The following is a 21,040-nucleotide window of genomic DNA, read 5'->3' on the forward strand; positions in this document are numbered from 1 at the left end:
GGACCCTTTCCAAGGCCAGCACATCCTTCCTTAGATACGGGGCCCAAAACTGCTCACAATACTCCAAATGGGGTCTGACCAGAGCCTTATACAGCCTCAGAAATACATCCCTGGTCTTGTATTCTAGCCCTCTCGACATGAATGCTAGCATTGCATTTGCCTTCCTAACTGCTGACTGAACCTGCACGTTAAACTACTGAGACTCTTGTATTTTATCTGCCACTTCTTTGCCCACTCTCCTAACCTGTCCAACCCCTTTCTGCAGCCCCCCTGCTTCCTCAATACTACCTGTCCCTCTTCATATCTTTGTACCATCTGCAAACTTAGCAACAGTGCCTTCAGTTCCTTCTTCCAGATCATTAATGTACATTGTGAAAAGTTGTGGTCCCAGCACCGACCCCTGAGGCACACCACTAGTCACCGGCTGCCATCCTGAAAAAGACCCTTTTATTCCCACTCTCTGCCTTCTGCCAGTCAGCCAATCCTGTGTCCATGCCAGTATCTTACCCTTAACACCATGGGCTCTTAACTTATTTAACAGTCTCCTAAACGGCACTTTGTCAAATACCTTCTAGAAATCTAAATAAATCATGTCCACTGGTTCTCCTTTGTCTAACTGCCTTGTTACTGTTAGGAATGGGTTCAGAGACATTCCAATTAGATGTCTCCTGGATGTTAAGTATCCAATAATTGACACTGATATGTAAAGGGGTTGAAGCTGGCACTTGTTGGGTGTGGTGTGGTGATGGCGTTTTGTACAGAGTATGTTCAAGGAAAATAAACGTGTCTCGGGAAAGGAACAGAACTCTTGACTCTTTATTCAACAACAGCCAGAATCTAACAGTTACCTCCTCAGACATGACCTCCTCTTGACGAAGCCATGCTGACTCAGTTCTATTTTACCATGCACTTCCAAGTACTCCACAATCTCATCTTTCATAACAGACTCTAAAATCTTACCAATGACCAGAGTCAGGCTAACCTGGCTTATAATTTCCTGTTTTCTGCCTCCCTCCCTTCTTAAACAACGGTGTTACATTATCCACTTTCCAGTACTCTGGGACCCTTCCTGCCTCCAGTGATTCCTGAAAGATCATCACTAATGCCTCCACAATCTCCTCGACTATGTCTTTTAGAACCCTGGGGTGTAGTCCATCCGGTCCAGGTGATTTATCCACCTTCAGACCTTTCAGTTTCCCCCGAACCTTCTCCTTAGTAATGGTCACTGCACTCACCTCTGCCCCCTGATTCTCCTGGAGCTCTGGCATCCCACTGGTGTCTTCCACCGTGAAGACTGATGCAAAGTAACTATTCAGTTTCTCTGCCATTTCTTTGGTTCCTATTAGGGAGGGTTTAAACTAGTATGACAAGGGGGTGGGCACGGGAGCAATAGGTCAGAAGGTGAGAGCATTGAGGGAGAACTAGGGAATAGGGACAGTGGGGCTCTGAGGCAGAGCAGACAGGGAGAAGTTGCTGAACACAGAGGGTCTGGTGGCCTGAAGTGCATATGTTTTAATGCAAGAAGTATTACGGGTAAGGCAGATGAACTTAGAACTTGGATTAGTACTTGGAACTATGATGTTGTTGCCATTACAGAGACCTGGTTGAGGGAAGGGCAGGATTGGCAGCTAAACATTCCAGGATTTAGATGTTTCAGGAGGGATAGAGGGGGATGTAAAAGGGGAGGCGGAGTTGCGCTACTGGTTCGGGAGAATATCACAGCTGTACTGCGGGAGGACACCTCAGAGGGCAGTGAGGCTATATGGGTAGAGATCAGGAATAAGAAGGGTGCAGTCACAATGTTGGGGGTTTACTACAGGCCTCCCAACAGCCAGCGGGAGATAGAGGAGCAGATAGGTAGACAGATTTTGGAAAAGAGTAAAAACAACAGGGTTGTGGTGATGGGAGACTTCAACTTCCCCAATATTGACTGGGACTCATTTAGTGCCAGGGGCTTAGACGGGGCGGAGTTTGTAAGGAGCATCCAGGAGGGCTTCTTAAAACAATATGTAGACAGTCCAACTAGGGAAGGGGCGGTACTGGACCTGGCATTGGGGAATGAGCCCGGCCAGGTGGTAGATGTTTCAGTAGGGGAGCATTTCGGTAACAGTGACCACAATTCAGTAAGTTTTAAAGTACTGGTGGACAAGGATAAGAGTGGTCCTAGGATGAATGTGCTAAATTGGGGGAAGGCTAATTATAACAATATTAGGCGGGAACTGAAGAACACAGATTGGGGGCGGATGTTTGAGGGCAAATCAACATCTGGCATATGGGAGGCTTTCAAGTGTCAGTTGAAAGGAATTCAGGACCGGCATGTTCCTGTGAGGAAGAAGGATAAATACGGCAATTTTCGGGAACCTTGGATAACGAGAGATATTGTAGGCCTCGTCAAAAAGAAAAAGGAGGCATTTGTCAGGGCTAAAAGGCTGGGAACAGACGAAGCCTGCGTGGAATATAAGGAAAGTAGGAAGGAACTTAAGCAAGGAGTCAGGAGGGCTAGAAGGGGTCACGAAAAGTCATTGGCAAATAGGGTTAAGGAAAATCCCAAGGCTTTTTACACGTACATAAAAAGCAAGAGGGTAGCCAGGGAAAGGGTTGGGCCACTGAAGGATAGGCAAGGGAATCTATGTGTGGAGCCAGAGGAAATGGGCGAGGTACTAAATGAATACTTTGCATCAGTATTCACCAAAGAGAAGAAATTGGTAGATGTTGAGTCTGGAGAAGGGTGTGTAGATAGCCTGGGTCACATTGAGATCCAAAAAGACGAGGTGTTGGGTGTCTTAAAAATATTAAGGCAGATAAGTCCCCAGGGCCTGATGGGATCTACCCCAGAATACTGAAGGAGGCTGGAGAGGAAATTGCTGAGGCCTTGACAGAAATCTTTGGATCCTCACTGTCTTCAGGTGATGTCCCGGAGGACTGGAGAATAGCCAATGTTGTTCCTCTGTTTAAGAAGGGTAGCAAGGATAATCCAGGGAACTACAGGCCGGTGAGCCTTACTTCAGTGGTAGGGAAATTACTGGAGAGAATTCTTCGAGACAGGATCTACTCCCATTTGGAAGCAAATGGACGTATTAGTGAGAGGCAGCATGGTTTTGTGAAGGGGAGGTCGTGTCTCACTAACTTGATAGAGTTTTTCGAGGAGGTCACTAAGATGATGGATGCAGGTAGGGCAGTGGATGTTGTCTATATGGACTTCAGTAAGGCCTTTGACAAGGTCCCTCATGGTAGACTAGTGCAAAAGGTGAAGTCACACGGGATCAGGGGTGAGCTGGCAAGGTGGATACAGAACTGGCTAGGTCATAGAAGGCAGAGAGTAGCAATGGAAGGATGCTTTTCTAATTGTAGGGCTGTGACCAGTGGTGTTCCACAGAGATTAGTGCTGGGACCTTTGCTCTTTGTAGTATATATAAATGATTTGGAGGAAAATGTAACTGGTCTGATTAGTAAGTTTGCAGACGACACAAAGGTTGGTGGAATTGCGGATAGCGATGAGGACTGTCAGAGGATACAGCAGGATTTAGATTGTTTGGAGACTTGGGCGGAGAGATGGCAGATGGAGTTTAATCCGGACAAATGTGAGGTAATGCATTTTGGAAGGTCTAATGCAGGTAGGGAATATACAGTGAATGGTAGAACCCTCAAGAGTATTGAAAGTCAAAGAGATCTAGGAGTACAGGTCCACAGGTCATTGAAAGGGGCAACACAGGTGGAGAAGGTAGTCAAGAAGGCATACGGCATGCTTGCCTTCATTGGCCGGGGCATTGAGTATAAGAATTGGCAAGTCATGTTGCAGCTGTATAGAACCTTAGTTAGGCCACACTTGGAGTATAGTGTTCAATTCTGGTCGCCACACTACCAGAAGGATGTGGAGGCTTTAGAGAGGGTGCAGAAGAGATTTACCAGAATGTTGCCTGGTATGGAGGGCATTAGCTATGAGGAGCGGTTGAATAAACTCGGTTTGTTCTCACTGGAACGAAGGAGGTTGAGGGGAGACCTGATAGAGGTCTACAAAATTATGAGGGGCATAGACAGAGTGGATAGTCAGAGGCTTTTCCCCGGGGTAGAGGGGTCAATTACTAGGGGGCATAGGTTTATGGTGAGAGGGGCAAGGTTTAGAGTAGATGTACGAGGCAAGTTTTTTACGCAGAGGGTAGTGGGTGCCTTGAACTCGCTGCCGGAGGAGGTGGTGGAAGCAGGGACGATAGGGACATTTAAGGGGCATCTTGACAAATATGAATAGGATGGGAATAGAGGGATACGGATCCAGGAAGTGTAGAAGATTGTAATTTAGTCGGGCAGCATGGTCGGCACGGGCTTGGAGGGCCGAAGGGCCTGTTCCTGTGCTGTACATTTCTTTGTTCTTTGTTCTTTATTACTACTGCTTCAGCCTCATTTTCCAGTGATCCAATGGTACTTCTTGCCTCTCTCTTACCTTTTATATATTGAAAGAACTCTTGCAATCTTCTTTTATATTACTCGCTAACTTACACTCATATTTCATCTTCTCCCTCCTGATTGCTTTTCTCGTTGTCCTCTGCTCATTTTTAAAGGCTTCCCAATCCTCTGGCCTCCCACTAATCCTCGCCACCTTCTTTGCTTTTTCTTTTTCTTTTATGTTGTCCTTAACTTCCTTCATTAACCGTGGATGCCTCGTCCTCCCCTTCACATGTTTCCTCCTCCTTAGGATGAATTTCATTTGTGCCTCCCGAATACCTCCCCAAAACGCCTGCCATGGGGACAGCACAGTGACGCAGTGGTTAGCACTGCTTCCTCACGGCGCCGAGGACCCGGGTTCGATCCTGGCCCCGGGTCACTGCCCGTGTGGAGTTTGCACATTCTCCCCATGTCTGCGTGGATCTGACCCCCACAACCCAAAAATATGAGCAGAGTAGATGAATTGCCCATGCCAAATTGCCCTTTAATTGCAAAAAAGAATAATTGGGTACTCTAAATTTATTTTAAAATAAATGTTTTAAAAACTCCGGCCACTGCTGTTCCACTGTCTTCCCTGCTAGGCTCCTTTTCCAAGCAACTCGGGCCAGCTCCTCCCTCATGTCTTTGTAATTACTTTTATTTAATTGTAAAACCGTTACGTCTGGGGCAGGATTCTCCATCCTGCCAGCCTGCCAGTGGGGTACCCATTGTGGGCAGCCCCATGCCGTCGGGAAATCCCCCGGCGTGGGTGCACTGCCGACGCAACGGAGAACCCCACCAGCGGAGAATCCAGTTCCCGATTCCAGCTTCTCCCTCTCAAGCTGCAGGGTAAATTCTATCATATTGTGGTCACTGCTCCCTAAGGGTTCCTTCACCTTAAGTTCCCTAGTCAAGTCTGCCTCATGACACATCACCAAATCCAGAATTGCCTGTTCCCCAGTAGGCTCTGTCGCAAGCTGCTCCAAAAAACCATCTCTTAGACATTCCACAAATTCCTTTTCTTGAGATCCACTACCAACCTGATTTTCCCAGTCCACCTGCATATTGAAGTCCCCCATGATTATTGTAATATTGCCTTTTTTACATGCCTTTTCTATCTCCTGATTTATTTTCTGCCCCACATCCTGACTACTGCTAGGGGGCCTAAACGTAACAGGGTTTTTTTACCTTTGCAATTCCTCAACTCTACCCACACAGATTCTACACCCTCTGATTCTATATCACTTCTTGCTATCAATTTAACTTAATTCCTTACTAACAATGCAACCCCGCCCCCTTTGCCCATCAGCCTGTCCTTTCGACAGGACATATATCCTTGGATATTTAGATCCCAGCTCTGATCCCCTTACAGCCACGTCTCTGTGATGCCCACAACATCGTACCGGCCAATTTCAATGTGCGCAACAAACTCATTTACCTTGTTCAGTATACTGCGTGCATTAAGGTCCAACACCCTCAGTCCTGCATTGACCACCTCCTCCTCATATTTGTCCCCATTTTTGCTCTGCCTGAAGTTGGATTCCTGCCGCTTTCTCTACTCTCTGTTAAAATCTGTGTTCTGGAAACTTTACTAAACTCTTCTGAGCCCTCGGCCATTTTAACTGGTTTAAAATCCGAGTCATTATCCAGGACTCCTACCTTGTCCTTTAGTTTGAACCAGAGGGGCACCAATACCCTGGGAGGGAAATTTGCTACGGCTCTTCGGGGGGGTTTAAACTAATTTGTCAGGGGGATGGGAAAACGAGCTGTGATCCAGAAGCCAGTGTTGAGAGTAGTGAGGTACTGAGGAGGGTATCAAGGTCGCAGGAGTGTACCGGCAGACAGAAAGGTGGGTTGAAGTGTGTCTACTTCAATGCAAGAAGCATCCGGAATAAGGTAGGTGAACTTGGAGCGTGGATTGGTACTTGGGACTACGATGTTGTGCCCATTACGGAGACATGGTTAAACACGAATGGTTGTTGGAAGTTCCAGGGTATAGATGTTTCAGTAAGAGTAGGGAAGGTGGTAAAAGAGGTGGAGGAGTAGCATTGTTAATCAAGGATAGTTTAACGGCTGCAGAAAGGCAGTTCGAAGGTGATCTGCCTACTGAGGTAATATGGGCCGAAGTTAGAAATAGGAAAGGAGCAGTCACGTTGTTAGGAGTTTTCTATAGGCCCCCAAATAGTAATAGAGATGTGGAGGAAGAAATTGCAAAGCAGATTATGGATAGGTGTGGAGGTCTCAGGGTAGTTGTCATGGGTGACTTTAACTTTCCAAATATTGATTGGAACCTCTATAGGTCGAACAGTTCGGATGGGACAGTTTTTGTGCAGTGTGTGCAGGAGGGTTTCCTGACACAATATGTGGACAAGAAGGGGGGCCACATTGGATTTGGTACTGGGTAATGAACCGGGCCAAGTGTTGGATTTGTTTGTGGGAGAGCACTTTGGAGATAGTGACCACAATTCGGTGTCTTTCACTATGGCAATGGAGAGGGATAGGGCCATACGGCAGGGCAAGGTTTATAATTGGGGGAGGGGTAATTATGATGCGATTAGGCAAGAATTAGGGAGCATAAGATGAGAACAGAAACTGTCAGGGAAAGGCACAAATGAAAAGTGGAGCTTGTTCAAGGAACAAATACTGAGTGTCTTTGATAGATATGTCCCTGTCAGGCAGGGAGGAAATGGCCGTGTGAGGGAACCATGGTTCACAAAAGAGGTTGAATATCTTGTCAAGAGGAAAAAGGAAGCGTATGTAAGGATGAGAAAACAAGGTTCAGTTGAGTCGCTTGAGGGTTACAAGGTAGCAAGGAATGAGCTAAAAAGGGCTTAGGAGAGCTAGGAGGGGGCATGAGAAGTCCTTGGCGGGTCGGATCAAGGAAAACCCCAAGGCTTTTTGCTCTTATGTGAGAAATAAAAGAATGACCAGGGTGAGGTTAGGGCCGGTCAAGGACAGTAGTGGGAACTTGTGCATGGAGTCAGAAGAAATAGGAGAGGCGTTGAATTAATACTTTTCTTCAGTGTTCACCAAGGAGAGGGGCCATGTTTTTGAGGATGAGAGTGTGATACAGGCAGGTAGGCTGAAGGAGGTAGATGTTCTGAGGAAGGATGCATTAGCAATTTTGAAAAACTTTCGGGTCGACAAGTCCCCTGGGCCAGATGGGATATATCCAAGGATTCTTTGGGAGGCAAGGGATGAGATTGCAGAGCCTTTGGCTTTGATCTTTGGGTCCTCACTGTCCACGGGGATAGTGCCAGAGGACTGGAGAGTGGCGAATGTTGTTCCTCTGTTCAAGAAAGGGAATAGGAATGACCCTGGTAATTATAGGCCGGTTAGTCTTACTTCGGTGGTCGGTAAGTTGATGGGAAAGGTCCTGAAGGATAGGATTTATGACCATTTGGAAAGATGCAGCTTAATCCGGGATAGTCAACATGGATTTGTGAAGGGTAAGTCTTGCCTCACAAATTTGATTGAATTCTTTGAGGAGATAACTAAATGTGTAGATGAAGGTAGAGCAGTTGATGTCGTATACATGGATTTTAATAAGGCGTTTGATAAGGTTCCCCATGGTAGGCTCATGAAGAAAGTAAGGAGGTGTGGGATAGAGGGAAATTTGGCCAATTGGATAAGTAACTGGCTATCACATTGAATACAGAGGGTGGTGGTGGATGGAAAATTTTCAGACTGTAGACCAGTTACCAGCGGTGTACCACAGGGATCAGTGCTGGGTCCTCTGCTATTTGTGATTTTTATAAATGACTTGGAGGAGGGGGCTGAAAGGTGGGTCAGTAAATTTGCTGATGACACCAAGATTGGTGGAGTAGTGGATGAGGTGGAGGGCTGTTGTAGGCTGCAAAGAGACATTGATAGGATGCAGAGCTGGGCTGAAAAATGGCAGATGGAGTTTAACCCTGATAAGTGCGAGTTATTCATTTTGGTAGAAAAAATTTGAATGCGGATTACAGGATCAACGGCAAGGTTCTGAGGAATGTGGAGGAGCAGAGAGATCTTGGGGTTCATGTCCACAGATCTCTGAAGGTTGCCACTCAAGTGGATAGAGCCATGAAGAAGGCCTATAGTGTTTTAGTGTTTATTAGCAGGGGGCTTGAGTTTAAGAGCTGCGGGGTTATGCTGCAACTGTACATGACCCTGGTGAGACCACATTTGGAGTATTGTGTGCAGTTCTGGTCACCTCACTATAGGAAGGATGAGGAAGCATTGGAAAGGGTGCAAAGGAGATTTGCCAGGATGCTGCCTGGTTTGCAGGATAGGTCTTATGAGGAAAGGTTGAGGGAGCTAGGGCTTTTCTCTTTGGAGCGGAGGAGGATGAGAGGCGACTTGCTGGAGGTTTATAGGATGATGAGGGGGATAGATAGAGTGGACGTTCAGAGACTATTTCCTCGGGTGGATGTAGCTGTTACAAGGGGGCATAGCTATAAGATTCAGGGTGGGAGATATAGGAGGGATGTCCGTGGTAGGTTCTTTACTTAGAGAGTGGTTGGGGTGTGGAATGGACTGCCTGCTGTGATAGTGGAGTCGGACACTTTAGGAACTTTCAAACGGTTATTGGATAGGCACATGGAGCACACCAGAATGACAGGGAGTGGGATAGCTTGATCTTGGTTTCGGACAATGCTCGGCACAACATCGAGGGCCGAAGGGCCTGTTCTGTGCTGTACTGTTCTATGTTCTATGTTCTATGTTCTAATTTCCCATACAACTGAACCCCCCCCCACGTCAACATTTTTCCCACACCAAACTTTGAACAACGCAATTACGATTTTAATCTTATTGATCTTGTGCCAATTAGCTTGTGGCTCAGGTAGTAATCCAGAGATTATTACCTTTTTCATTCTGCTTTTTAATTTAGCTCCTAGCTGTTCACACTCCCTCAGCAGAATCTCTGTCCTTGTTCTACCTATGTCATTGGTACATAGTGGACCACGGCAACTGGATCTTTACCCTCCCACTCCCTACTCCTCTGTAGCCCCGTTGAGATATCCTGAACCCCGTGCACCAGGCAGGCAATACAACCTTCAGGATTCTCGATCCCGGTCACAGAGACCAGTGAACAGCACTTAACTATGCTATCCCTAATTACAACTACATTTCTTTTTTCTCCCTCCATTTGAATGGCTCCCTGTACCATGGTGCTGTGGTCAGTTTGCTCATCCTCCCTACAGTCCCCGTTCCACACAAGGAGCAAGAATCTCAAACCTGAACATGGACAAGGGCTCTTGCAACCCTACCTCCTGAATCCCTCTACCTGCCTCACTCGCAGCCACACCCTCCTTTCCTGACCATTGGCCTAATTTAATTTAGTTATTCTAAGGGGTGTGGCTGCCTCCTGAAACCTCTGGCGGGATTCTCCCAACGGGAGTCTAAGTGCCGACGCCGGAGTAAAAACCGGAGTGTTTTACTCCGGCGTCAGCACCCGTTCCCAGACCCCTATTCTCCCCCCTCCGTGTTGCTAGCAGGGGCGTCGCGCGATTTACGGGGGCGGGGACTCGGCGCAGCGTCAAAGACCCGGCGCTGTGTAAAAGACTAGCGTATGCGCGGTGGCGGTCCTCCCCCAGGTCGCCCCGCACAAACATGGCGGATGGATCCAGGCTGGCCGGCAGAAGAAAGGAGGCTCGCCGACAGAGAGGCCAACCCACCGATCGGTTGGTCCCGATCGCGTACCAGGCCACTCCGGAGGGCCTCCCCGGGGTTGGGGACCCCCCCCCCAGAGGCCACTCCCATCCCTTGAAGCCCCAGGTCCCGTCGGCCCGGCAGCAGGTTAGAACGGCGCCGGTGGGACTGTCATTTCTTTCGCCGGCCACTCGGCCCATCCGAGCCGGAGAATCGCCGCTCGCCGTTTGCGGCGATTCTCCGAGCGGCCCGTCGCGATTGTCGCGGCGCTGGCTTCGGGGGGGGTGGGAGAATCGCGTGCGGGTGTCGGGGCGGCGTGGCGCAATTTGCGCGGCACCCCGGCGATTCTCCCACCCGGCGGGGTGGGGCGGGGGAGAATACCGTCCACAGTGTCCAGGTATCTCTACCCCTCCACGATGTGTTGCAGTGTCTGAAGCTCACCAACTCTGAGCCGGAGTTCCTCGAGCAACCAACACTTACTACAGACGTGGTCAAGGGAACCACAATGGGGTCCACCAGCTCCCACATCATGCAGGAACAACATGTCACCTGACCCTCCATCTCTATTTTATTTAATTTGTTTGAATTTGGTTTTTAAAGTTTTAAGGGTTTTTTTTAAAATTGTTTTTTATTGTACTTCTTATTATCTCAGCCTAAAAGCAATTTATTACCAATAATTTAAAGTGGATTAACAAATCTAGCACAGCTTCCCTGTTAGCCAATATAATCACAGCCCTGTCACTTTTCAGTTTTTTTCCCCAGTTGGAACATTCAGTGAAACAGTAAAAGAGAGAGAGAAACTCCTACCTTCCCAGGCCACTCTCCGGTTAAACCTCCTAACTTCCTGCTCTCCGGTTCAAACTCCTACCTTCCCAGGCTGCTCTCCGGTTAGACCTCGTGTGATGAAATGCATAAGCAATCTTGTATGTAATAATGTACACGATCACAAACCACCAGGTGGCAATGTAAACCTACCATGTGACTCTGTGCCTAGGAGAGTTGGGAGTAAGTCGTGTTGGTGGATAGATGTATTTTGCAATTGCTCTAGTGTAGTTAGTTAGTGTTGGCAGTTTGTTGTATATTTATTCCAGTTATCTTTACCTCACAGTTGTTACATAAAAAATTATTTTAACTAGTTAAGAATTAGATGTTCTGTAGTGCATCATTTATACTGGCCAGTCTACAGAGCATGACATGGTACCAGGGTTGAAGATTGACTACGAACTAGAAGATTCTGCAAAGATCCGAACAATTAAAGGTAACTCCGAAGAAGAAGAAAGAAAATATATGTTTTCTACTAACCTCGCAAGCGACTGGCTACTAGTGCTTGACGTCCGGTACGAATTCGAAGCCCAGGATGGAAGGTATCAAGGCACCTCAACAGCTTGGGTTACCGGTAATATAGACGGGAATTGGAGGGTGTTTAAGCAGCAGTTCAAACTCTATGTTGTAGCCCTTGGTCTGCAGGCACAGCCTGATGGGAGGCATATCGTGTTGCTGCTCACTGTCGCAGGTCCCCAAGCATTAGACATTTTCAACATGTTTGTCTTTGAAAGTGAGGCAGATAGTAAGAACTTCAATGAAGTTCTCAAGCAATTTGATCGGCATTGCTCTCCTGAACAAAATGGAACCTTCGAATGCTATAAACTTTGCACGTGCACCCAGAAAGCAGGCGAGACATTTGAAAGTTTGCTGACCGACTTGTGGTTGAAGGCGCAGTCATGTAATTTTAGTACCCTCCAGTCATCAATGATCCGCGATCAGATCGTGTTCAGGATCTCCAACGATAAGATACGCGAGAGGCTTCTAAGAGAAACAGAGCTTCAACTTGATGATGCTATCAAAATATGTCACGCTAGCGAGCTTGCAGCAAAGCAGATCAGCACATTGAACCTCCGGCATTTTGGTGCGAAGATAGAAGAAGCATCTGACGCCATTAATGTACTGATGCACTCGATTAAAAAACATGCTCCCGGCGCAAGCAACCATTTTGAGCGGCCGACCCATTCGTCCATTTCATGCCCGCGATGCGGCAAACGGCAATGTCTAGCATTTGGAAAGATATGCTCCAACCGTAATGGCAGAAATCATTTTTCAACACAATGTTTTTCCCAGAAAAAAGCAGAACAAACAAAAGTTATCAACACACTTGATGAAGTCTGCATTGCGGACACCTTTTTTGTCGACATGATTTCCAGTGAAGACAAGGATGGTCAAGTCGACAATGCATACTTAACAATTTGCAGCAATAGTGAATCAAATGCAAATACTCAAAAAGACAAATGGACAGTGCCATTAATGATCAATGACACATCAATAACATTCAAACTCGACACAGATGTGTGGGCCAACCTTATCAATTTGTCAGGTTTAAACGAGCTGAGAATTAAACCGCAAGTAGCAAACAAAACAGTATTGTTAAGAGACGACAACGGAAATGAAATTATGGCATTAGGAGCATGCAAGCTCATGTCAATGTGAAAAACAGAGTTCACACCATCAGATTTTCCATTGTAACGGCGTAACGCGAATCTCTGCATGGAGTATAAACGTGTGAGGAACTTCAACTAGTTTTGCGTGTTTACAGTGCAGACACCACTGCAACCAGACAGCATGCATTGGTAGATTTCGTATTGAAGGAATTTCCTGAGATATTCCAAGACTTTGGCACTTTATCTTGCATATAAAATCCAATTAAAGGAGAAAGCGAAGCCAATGATTCACGCACCAAGACGCGTACCAGCTCCATTGAGAGACAAATTGAAGGCTGAGCTAGAAAGGATGACAGCTTGAGGCGTAATCAAACTCGCAGAAGAACCTACAGATTGGGTAAACTCTATCGTTTGTGTTAAGAAGAGAAATAACGACCTATGAATCTGTATGGACCCCAAAGATCTGAATGTCAACATTAAAAGAGAACATTACCCGATATCGAAAAGGGAGGAAATAACATGCGAGATGTCAGGAGCAACATGTTTCAGTAAGTTAGACGCTTAACAAGGCTTCTGGCAACTTAAATTAGACAAAGAAAGCACAAAGCTATGTACATGCAACACACGTTTTGGAAGATATTGCTTCTCACGGATGCCATTTGGCATAATTTCTGCTTCAGAAATTTTCATCGTGCCATGGAGCACATAGTTGAGAGGATTCCGGGAGTCCGTGTTTATGTGGATGACATAATCATCTGGGGATCAACACGGGAAGAACATGACAAAAGGCTTCTCAGGGTCCTGAAGAGCATTGAAAAGAATGGGTCAAAGCTGAACAAAACCAAATACAAATTGGTGTGGATGGCATCACCTTCCTAGGAGGCAAGCTCTCCGCACAGGCGCACAGCCTGATCAAGATAAAATAAAAGCAATCTTGAAGATGCCACGTCCAAATGACAAAAAAGGTATATTAAGAATGTTGGGGGTGATAAATTTTGTTGGAAAATTCATTCCCAATCTTACAGGCAAAACTGCACACCTCACAGAAACTATCAAGAAAGATGCAATATTCCAATGGCCTACTAGACTAGATTTAATCACCTGCTAATGCTCGCATTCCAAGCATTGTCTAGCATCTTTGAATCTGTCTATATATATGTTTCTGGAACATACCTCTTCATTCACCCGAGGAAGGAGCAGCGCTCCGAAAGCGAGTGACATCGAAACAAACCTGTTGGACTTTAACCTGGTGTTGTAAGACTTCGTACTGTGCTCACCCCAGTCCAACGCCGGCATCTCTACATCACGGATACTAGACATGAACAGGAATGGCAAGTATTGTAAGTATCCTTGATAACTGCGCCAGTCCGGGTGTTATTTGACCCAGCGAAAAAGACAAAAATGTTGACAGACGCATCAGAGGACAGTTTGGGAGCTGTGCTGCTACAACAAGAACTGGAAGAAAACTGGCTTCCAGTAGCGTATGTATCCAGATCAATGTCTGATACGCGACGCAGGTATGAGCAAATTAAAAAGGAAGGCCTCAGGTTAATCAATGGTCTTACGAAGTTCCATGATTATGTATATGGTCTTCCAACGTTTTTAGTGGAAACTGACCACAGACCACAGGTCGCAATAATTAAGAAAAATCTTAACGAGATGTCCTCGAGGATTCAGCGAATGATGATGAATGATGACTTTGAGCTGATTTACACACTGGGCAAGCATGACATTGTTGCTGATAAACTATCTGCGACAACAAAGAATTGTAATTCCACAATCATTCAGGTCAATGATCTTCAAGAAACTCCATGAAGGGCACTTGGAGATGGGAACGTGCAAACGTAAACCACGATGTTGAAATCATGGTGACTTAACGGTGAAACCTGTCAAAAGGTTCAACGTAAATAAAGCAAAGAGTCGATGCAGATGGGTGAGATCGTCACAACTTTGTGGCAGAAGGTTGGCATGGATCTCTTTCACCTGAATGGAAAGGAATACCTTCTAGTAATTGACTACTTGTCTAATTATTCGGAGATAGCGCAGCTATTGAATTCCACTGCCTGATGCGTAATAAAGCATGTTAAGAGATTTCCCGCGCCATGGGATACCGAATGTAGTCATGGGTGACAATGGTCTCCGTTTTGACAGTTAGGAGTGGACAGAGTTCGCACGTCAGTACGATTTCAAACACTTTACCTTGAGTCCTCTATATCCTCAGTCTAACGGAAAGGCTGAGAAGGGCATTCATAAACAATTATTAACATAGTCATAGATGGCCGAGACGACACTTACCTTGCGCTCCTGAGTTATAGTGTGGCACCACTAATCAATGGGCTTTCGCCAGCTCAGTTGCTGATGAATAGGCAACTGAGAATGGCTTTGGCCTATATTCCTCAAGAACCAGTGAACCATATGTTGGAGAGGCAACTGATCTCTCAAAAAAGGAGGCAAAAGGGATTTTACGTTGATCCGCGAGAAGACTCCAACCATTGCAGCCAGGTGTCACGGTCAGACTGGAAGATTCCAAAGGGAACTGATGGTCAAGGCATGCGAAGGTACTGAGACAGGCAGGTCCAAACTCGTATCTCATCATCACGGATGAAGGCATTGTCTTGAGGAGAAACAGAAGAGCTCTGCCGGAAGTTCACCAATCGTTTGTGATGCAACTGCAAGAAGAAGTGGTTAGTAGTCCTAAGCAAGCTCAAGAAGATACAGTCCAGCCTATGGAGTCACAACAAGGTAAAGACACAGCGATACATGAACAACAGCAAGCAGCATCCACGACTACAAACGAAGATGAAGTAACTTCACAAGTTCAGCGGCCACTCAGAAGATCACTCAGGCTAAGACGTAAACCTGAGAGACTGAATTTGTGATAGCTGTAAATAGTTTAAAGATGTAAATATTTATGCATATCACATTGAATTGTAAAAATGATCTAATGAATGTAAATAACTACATTTCCAAAGGAAAGGGGATGTGATGATATGCATAAGCAATCTTGCATATAATAATGTACACTACCTCCAACTACCAGGCGGCAGTGTAAACCTACCACGTCACTCTGTGCCCAGGAGAGCTGGGAGGAAGGCATGTTGGTGGATAGACGTATTTTGCAGTTTCTCTAGGATAGTTACTTAGTGTTCATAGTTTATTAAAAATTTATTCCAGTTATCTTTACCACGCAGTTGTTTCACAATAAATTATTTTAACTAGTCAGGAACAAGGGGCGGGATTCTCCGCAATTGGCGCGATGTCCGCCGACCGGCGCCAAAAACGGCACGAATCAGACCGGCATCGCGCCGCCCCAAAGGTGCGAAATCCTCCGCCCCTTGAGCGGCCGAGCACTACCCTTGAGGGACTAGGCCTGCGCCGGACTGATTTCCGCCCCACCAGCGGGCGGGAAAGGCCTTTGGTGCCCCGCCAGCTGGCGCGGAAATGACATTGCCGGGCGGCGCATGCGCGGGAGCATCAGCGGCCGCTCACGGCATCCCAGCGCATGCGCAGTGGAGAGAGTCTCTTCCGCCTCCGCCATGGTGGAGACCGTGGCGAAGGCGGAAGGAAAAGAGTGCCCCCACGGCACAGGCCCGCCCGCGGATCGGTGGGCCCCGATCGCGGGCCAGGCCACCGTGGGTGGCCCCCCCCCCCCCCCCCGGGGCAAGATCGCCCAACGCCCCCCCCAGGACCCTGGAGCCCGCCCGCGCCGCCTTGTCCCGCCGGTACGAGAGGTGGTTTAATCCACGCCGGCGGGACAGGCATTCTAGCAGCGGGACTTCGGCCCATCCGGGCCGGAGAATCGCCGGGGGGGGGGGGGGGGCCCGTCATGCGGCGCGGCGCGATTCCCGCCCCTGCCGAATATCCGGTGGCAGAGAATTCGGCAACCGGCGGGGGCGGGATTCACGCCAGCCTCCGGCGATTCTCCGACCCGGTGGGTGGTCGGAGAATCGCACCCAAGATGTTCTGAAGTACATCATTTACACCGGCCAATTTACACCTCCTACCTTCCCATGCTCCTCTCCGGTTAAATCTCCTACCTTCCCATGCTGTTTTCCCGATATACACCCTGTCCATTATTAATCCGATAGACACCCAGTCCATTATAAACCCGATATACACCCAGTCCATTATAAACCCGATATACACCCAATCCATTATCAACCCGATATACACCCGGTCCATTATAAACCCGATATACACCCAGTCCATTATCGACCCGATATACACCCGGTCCATTATAAACATGATATACACCCAGTCCATTATTAACCTGATATACACCCAGTCCATTATCAACCCGATATACACCCGGTCCATTATAAACCCGATATACACCCGGTCCATTATAAACCTGATATACACCCGGTCCATTATCAACCCGATATACACCGAGGGCGAAATTCTCCTACCCGCCCCGCCACATTTCTGCGCCGACCGGCCGGCGGGAGTCTCCGTAACACCGGCCGGTCAATGGGGTTTCCCATTGTGGGGCAGCCCCTCACCGTCGGGAAACCCCCCGGTGCCGGCAAAACGGACACTCCCGCCGGCGGAGAATGACGCCCCTGGTCCATTATCAACCCGATATACACCCAGTCCATTATAAACCCGATATACACCCAGTCCATTATGAACACGATATACACCCGGTCCATTATTAATCCGATATACACCCGGTCCATTATCAACCCAATATACACCCGGTCCATTATAAACCCGATATACACCCGGTCCATTGTAAACCTGATATACACCCGGTCCATTATAAACCCGATATACCCCCAGTCCATTATTAACCTGATATACACCCAGTCCAGTATAAACCTGATATACACCCTGTCCATTATCAACCCGATATACACCCGGTCCATTAAAAACACGATATACACCCGGTCCATTGTTAATCCGATGTACACCCGGTCCATTGTTAATCCGATGTACAACCGGTCCATTATTAACCCGATATACACCCGGTCCATTATTAACCCGATATACACCAAGTCCATTATAAACCCAATATACACCCGGTCCATTATTAACCCGATATACATCCAGTCCATTATAAACCCATTATACATCCAGTCCATTATAAACCCGATATACACCCGGTCCATTATTAACCCGATATACACCCGGTCCATTATTAACCCGATATACACCCAGTCCATTATTAACCTGATATACACCCGGTCCATTATACACACGATATACACCCTGTCCATTATAAACCCAATATACACCCGGTCCATTATAAACCCGATGTACACCCGGTCCATTATAAACCTGATATACACCCGGTCCATTGGTAATCCGATTTACACCCGGTCCATTATTAACCCGATATACACCCAGTCCATTATTAACCCGATATCCACCCGGTCCATTATAAACCCGATATACACCCGGTCCATTATTGACCCGATATACACCCGGTCCATTATTAACCCGATATACACCCAGTTCAGTATTAACCCGATATACACCCAGTCCAGTATTAAGCCGATTTACACCCATTCTATTATTAACCCAATATACACCCAGTCCATTATTAACCTGATATACACCCAGTCCAGTATTAACCCGATTTACACCCAGTCCATTATGAACACGATATACACCTGGTCCATTATAAACCCGATATACACCCAGTCCATTATTAACCCAATATACACCTGGTCCATTATTAACCCGATATACACCCAGTCCATTATTAACCCAGTATACACCTGGTCCATTATTAACCCGATATACACCTGGTCCAGTATTAACCCGATATACACCCGGTCCATTATACACACGATGTACACCCAGTCCATTATAAACCTGATATACACCCGGTCCATTATTAACCCGATATACACCTGGTCCATTATAAACCCGGTATACACCAAGTCCATTATTAACCCGATATACACCTGGTCCATTATTAACCCGATATACACCCAGTCCATTATTAACCCAGTATACACCTGGTCCATTATTAACCCGATATACACCTGGTCCAGTATTAACCCGATATACACCCGGTCCATTATACACACGATGTACACCCAGTCCATTATAAACCTGATATACACCCGGTCCATTATAAACCTGATATACACCCGGTCCAGTATAAACCTGATATACACCCGGTCCATTATAAACCTGATATACACCCAATCCATTATTAACCCAGTATACACCTGGTCCATTATTAACCCGATATACACCTGGTCCAGTATTAACCCGATATACACCCGGTCCATTATACACACGATGTACACCCAGTCCATTATAAACCTGATATACACCCGGTCCATTATAAACCTGATATACACCCGGTCCAGTATAAACCTGATATACACCCGGTCCATTATAAACCTGATATACACCCAGTCCATTATTAACCCAGTATACACCTGGTCCATTATTAACCCGATATACACCTGGTCCAGTATTAACCCGATATACACCCGGTCCATTATACACACGATGTACACCCAGTCCATTATAAACCTGATATACACCCGGTCCATTATAAACCTGATATACACCCGGTCCAGTATAAACCTGATATACACCCGGTCCAGTATAAACCTGATATACACCCGGTCCATTATAAACCTGATATACACCCAGTGGCAAAGAGCATTCTTTAAACCACAGGACTCAAAACAAAACCCAGAAAAAGAGTTTAGAAACCAGGTAGTCAAATGGGGTGGTGCGTATAATCCGCGGCAAGGCAAGAATGGGTGGAATCCCCGGGTAGGGCGGTTATCAGTGCCGTTGCTCCATTACCCGAGCTTGGCTGACCAAATGAATAGGGGTCCCCAGGCAGGGCGGGGATCAGTGCTGTTACTCCACTGCCTGAGTGACCTTCCAAGAGCGGTAAGAATTTGTAAATATATGAGCTAGAACAAACTTCTTTCTTTAACTGCCATGTGGCGTCAGAAGAGTAGTTATGACTGTATCAAGAACTTTGATGTGAGACCGAAAGAAGATACTGTATCACGAAATTCAGTGAGATTGACACGAGTAGTCGCACAAATAAACAAACAGTCAACATTTTAAAAAAATAACAAATTAAAGAAAAAAAAATACGGGCAGGCCCCATCAGGGTACAGGACACCGTAAATCTCCATCGGTTCCTAACTCTCATCATCTGTACACCTCAAGATTCCATTTTAAAAAGATTTGCCAAAGGGTTATCATGGTGGGAGTCAGACTCGTAGCCGTCACCATCGCCCGGGTGCCAAACTCTTTCATGGAGTTTGCGTGCTAACGCGGCGTGTGCCAATGTGGGGTCCATTTGGTCATTTCTCGTCAAACGACAGGAATTGTCATGGTGCCAGTGCTTCATGGTCCGTAGGGAGGTGGTGGGGGGGGGCTGTTGCTATCGTCGGGTGGCAAGTCTGGTTCCGGTGTGGGCAGATCAGTTGTTTCAAAGGGGCTGAGTGTATCGTCGTCGGGGTCTCTGGGCCGTTAGTGACTGGGGCCTGGTTCGTGGGACCTCTGTTCGTGTCTGTCAGGGGCGTCAGAGGTGCTGTCGCTGTCGCTAGCAGCCGAACCAAGCATGAGGGTGAAATTTGATTCTGGGGGCGTGGTCAAGGTCGCATCTGTGGACGTGCTGCTGCTGCTGGGGGAGGGGGAACTCGGGTTGTCAGTGGGTGGGTCCTCATTGTCTGCCATCGCCAATGAGAGATGGTGCGAGTGGCTGCACTGTGTTCCATAAACCTTGAGCTGATTTACATGGAACCATCCTGATTTTCCATTTGGAAACGTGATTTTGTAAACCGAGGGGCTTGCCTTGTCTGAAATTGAATAGGGTCCTGCAAATTTAGGGGAGAGGAATGAGCTGGGGTTGTATAAGGTGATCATTACTTGCTGTCCGACTGTATACTCTGTCGGGTGTACTGCTTTGTCAAAGCAGGCCTTACTCTGCTTTTGTTTAGCGCCTAGTCGAACAGCTACAGCGAGCTATACTGCTTTAATATTCTCTACCATCTGCTGGACTGCTTTCTCATGGGTCAGGGCGGTGACTGCGGGACTGGCCAAATCAAGTCCGAATAAGTATTCAGTACCCTTCATGGATCGTCCGGTCATGAGGGTATGGGGGGTATATCCTGTCGAACCCTACACTGTGTTCCTAATAAACATCAGTGCGAATGGGAGCACTGTGTCCCATGTTGTGTTGTGCTGCTGCACCATTTTTCTAAGTGTGGCTTTTAGTGTCCGATTCATGCACTCCACTCTGCCGCTGGACTGCGGGTGATAGGCAATGTGGAACTTTTGTTTAATCCCAAAAATCGTCATCACATTTTTCATGACCCTTCTCGTAAAGTGGGAACCTTGGTCCGACTCAATACTGCGGGGGAGTCCCCATCTCGTAAAAATTTGCTCTGTTAAGATCTTCGCCGTGGACTTGGCTGTGTTTGTTCTCGAGGGGAACACTTCAACCCATTTTAAAATGTGTCTATCACCACTAACACATACTTGTATCCATTTCTGCAGGGGGGAAGGGGGCCAATGTAATCCAATTGAAGGTTTGTCCACGGGCCATTGACAGGGCGGGTGTG

At 47.0% G+C, this 21,040-nt stretch overlaps 1 protein-coding gene across 2 annotated transcripts in view; it reads left to right on the forward strand.

The window, feature by feature from the left end:
* Window positions 1-21,040, forward strand: part of nat8l (N-acetyltransferase 8-like) — a 218,042-nt gene that overhangs the window by 118,786 nt on the left and 78,216 nt on the right. The window lies entirely within an intron of this gene.

The sequence above is a fragment of the Scyliorhinus torazame genome, chromosome 9 (assembly GCF_047496885.1).
Source record: "Scyliorhinus torazame isolate Kashiwa2021f chromosome 9, sScyTor2.1, whole genome shotgun sequence".
Taxonomy (NCBI): Eukaryota; Metazoa; Chordata; class Chondrichthyes; order Carcharhiniformes; family Scyliorhinidae; genus Scyliorhinus; species Scyliorhinus torazame.